The sequence below is a fragment of the Strigops habroptila genome, unplaced genomic scaffold (assembly GCF_004027225.2).
Source record: "Strigops habroptila isolate Jane unplaced genomic scaffold, bStrHab1.2.pri NC_044300.1_ctg1, whole genome shotgun sequence".
Classification (NCBI taxonomy): Eukaryota; Metazoa; Chordata; class Aves; order Psittaciformes; family Psittacidae; genus Strigops; species Strigops habroptila.
In genome coordinates this window covers 7,080-10,998 of record NW_022651057.1, presented here as the reverse complement: position 1 = coordinate 10,998, position 3,919 = coordinate 7,080, and positions in this window count along the sequence as shown.

The window sequence follows — 3,919 nt, the reverse complement described above, 5'->3', positions numbered from 1 at the left end:
CCCGTGATGGGGACACCCCACTGGGGACATGGACACGACCATGGGTGCAACCGACCCATGGGGCCACCCAACTGGGATGGAAAGACTCAACCGGGGGGCGCCCAAGCGGGGACACCCCCATGAGGGGGACACCCCATTGGGGGCAAGCAAGCAACCTATGGAGACACCCCATGATGGGGACATGGACACAACCCTGGGGTCACCCCCCCATGGATGGGGACACCCAACCCATGGGGACACCCAACTGGGATGGGGAACCCCCTTTTGGGACCCCCCCCCATGATGGGGACCTCCCCATGAGACACCCCCCAGGATGGGGACACCAAGGACACCCCCCAAGGGACAGGGACCCCCCCAGAATGGGGGGGACCCGCCAGTACCAGGCCCCCCCAACTCCAGTAGAGACCCCCCCTTTAATTGGGACCCCCCCTTGGTGCCACCTCCATCCCACAGGGCCCCCCCAGCATCAACAACAGGGTGTCCCCCCCCCCAGGACTTGTCATTTTGGGGTGTCCCCCCTCACAATGGGTGTCCCCCCCTCACAATGGGTTGTCCCCCCCCAACTTGGGGTGCCCCCCCCTTATTTATATATATATGTATAAATGTCTATTTAGGAGCCGCCCCCCCGCCCCCCCTTGCGGACCCCTTTGTTTGGGGGGGGGGCACCCACCCCCAGCACCCACTTTAGGGGGTCCCCCCCTCCTCCCCCTTCCTCCCCCCAAATCTGGGTGATTTAAGGGGGAGCCCCCCCCTTGAGATCCCCTTTTTGCGCCCCCACCCCCCCCCCTTGGGACCAGCCTGGCCTGTATATACATATTGGGGGGGGAGTTAAATAAAGGGGGGGGTCCCCACATTAACCATCACCCCCCCCCAGCTATTTATTGCCAATTGCCCCCCCCATTGGCTGGATTTGGGGGGGGGGGGATTAAAGGTCCCCCCCCTTTTATGGGGGGGTTGATGTGGGGGTGCCCCGGGGGGGGCTGTATATAGTGTATAGGCTCAAAGTCTCTATGTATCATATTGTATGGCCCGATTCCCCTCCCCCCCGGGGCACATTTGACCCCCCCTGGGGTAGATTTGCCCCCCCCCCCGGGGTTATACCCCCCCGGGGCAATTCCCACCCCCCCCCCCGGTATCCCCCCCCCATGGGGCAATTTCCCATGCCCCCCACCCCCCCCATTTCCCACCCATCCGGGCTGGATTCTGTCCTTCCCCCCCCACCCCGGGGTTTATTGCCCCCCCCCCCGGGTTATTGCCCCCCCCCCGGGGTTATTCCCCCCCCCATTATTTTTTTTCATTCCTTTTCTTTTTTAATTATTATTATAATTATTATTGTATCTATTGGGGCCCCCCCGACCCCCCCCAAGCCCGGTCCCCAGGCGGGGGGGGGGTGTTGGGGGGTGTTTTTGGGGGCCCCCCCCGTGCCCCCCCCCCCTTTTCTACGGTGTTTTCGTGTCGTGGGTGTTGCCGAGACCTTTTTATCGTTGAAGAGGCTCCGAGTGGTTTGGGGGGGGGGGAAATGGGGTAATTTGGGGGGGGGGGGTCACAGGGTTTGGGGGGGTCTCATGGGATTGGGGGGGGTCGTGGCATTGGGGAGTCTCATGGGATTGGGGATGCTCAGGTTTGGGGGGGGGTCACAGGGCTTGGGGGGTCGTGGGATATGGGGGGGTGTTGGGTGACTTGGGGGGCTGGGGGGCCTCATGGGATTGGGGGGATCACAGCGCTTGGGGGGGGTCACAGGGCTTGGGGAGTCCCATGGGATTGGGGGGTCATCGAATTGGGGGGGTCTTCGATGACTTGAGGGGGGTCCCAGGACTTGGGAGGTTCACACTTAGGGGGGTCTCATGGGCTATAGGGGGGCAACAGGACTTGGGGGGAGCTTATGGGATTCGGGGGGGCGCCGCCGAACGGGAAGGGAACCCCCAAAGTGCAGGAGGGGTGATAAAGGATTTGGGGGGGGTCTGAGTCCTCAAACGGGTGAAGGGGGTGCCCCATATGGGGCTTGGAGGAGTCCTGGATTTGGGGTACCCCGGAGTGGGGGGGTGTCACAGGTCCCGGTTTATGGGGTGCCCCCACACCTGGTCCCAGCAAGACCAGAAGGAGCCTTTTGGGGGGGTCCCGGTGCCACCGCCCCCCCCGGACCCCAAAACCCCCCAAATTCCCCCAAAACCAGCCGCCCCCCCCCCCCGTGCTCCATCGCGGCGCACTCCTCAGAGGGGGCGGTGCCAGGCGCTAATATATGCAGCGCCACGCCCCCCGCGCGCCTTATAAGGCGAGGAAGGGGGCGTGGTTAGTGAAAGGGAGGCGTGGCTTCCCCGCCTAGGCGTCGCTTAGCAACGCGTGGGCGCGGGGCACGCCGGGAAGTGTAGTCCCGGGCCTCCCCCTCGGCAGGCGGCGCTCCTGCTCCCGGCGTGCCCCGCGCCCGCCACGCCCCGCCCCCGCGGCGCAGCGGTAAGATGGCGGCGGGGCCCGGCCCGGGCTGAGGGGAGGGGGGGGGGCGGGAATGGGAATGGGAATAGGGATAAGGATGGGAATAGCGCTGGGAATAGCGATGGGAATAGGGGCGGGGACGGGAGGGGGGGCGAGTTGGGGCGGGAACGGGGGGGGTCGGGGCTGAAGAAGGGGGTTTGGGGCGGGAATAGAGGGGATTTGGGATGTTCTGAGGTAAATTGGGGCGGGAAGGAGGGATTTGGGGTGGGAATGAGGGAATTTGGGGCAAAAGAAAGGATTTGGGGCGGGAACAGGGGGATTTGGAGCGGGAATAGGGAGTTCGGGGGTGGGAACGGGAAGGTTTGGGGTAAAAGGAGGGAGTTTGGGGTGTTCTGAGGGGATTTGGGTCGAAAAAGCGGGGTTTGGGGCGGGAATAGAGAGATTGGGGGTGTTCTGAGGGGATTGGGGCGGGAATGGGGGGATTCGGGGTGTTCTGAGGGGATTGGGGCGGGAATGGGGGGATTCGGGGTGTTCTGAGGGGATTGGGGCGGGAATGGGGGGATTCGGGGTGTTCTGAGGGGATTGGGGCGGGAATGGGGGGATTTGGGGTGTTCTGAGGGGATTTGGGGCAGGAATGGGGGGATTCGGGGTGTTCTGAGGGGATTTGGGGCGGGAATGGGGGATTTGGGGCGGGAATGGGGGGATTTGGGGTGTTCTGAGGGGATTGGGGCGGGAATGGGGGGATTTGGGGAGGGAATAGGGGGAAGAAGAGGTTTTGGGGTGGGAATGGAGAGGTTTGGGATGTTCTGAAGGGATTTGGGGCGGGAATGGGGGGATTCGGGGTGTTCTGAGGGGATTAGGAGTGGGAATGGGGGAATTCGGGGTGCAAGAAGAGGCTTGGGATTGGGAATAGAAAGATTTGGGATGTGGGGATGGGATTTGGGAGGTTTTGGGGGGATTTGGGCTGGGAATGGGGGATTTGGGATGAGAACAGAGAGATTTGGGCTGTTCCGAGGGGATTTGGGGCAGGAACGGAGGGAAATGGGCTGGTTTGGGGCTGGGAATGGGGGGATTTGGGGCAAAAAGAAGGGATTTGGGGTAGGAATGGGGGAATTTGGGGCACAATGAAGAGTTTTGGGGCAAAAAGAAGGAATTTGGGGTAGAAATGGAGTAATTTGGGGTACAATGAAGGGATTTGGGGCAAAAAGGAGAGATTTGGGGTAGGAATGAGGGGATTTGGGGCACAATGAAGGGATTTAGGGCAAAAAGAAGATATTTGGGGTAGGAATGGGGGGATTTGGGGCACGATGAAGGGATTTGGGGTGGGAATGGGGGGATTTGGGGCATAAGGAAGGATTTGGGGCAAAAAGAAGGGATTTGGGGCAGGAATGAGAGGATTTGTGGTGGGAATAGGGGGATTTGGGGCAAAAAGAAGGGATTTGGGATGCAGTGGGATGGTTTGGGGCACAATGAAGGGATTTGGGATGGG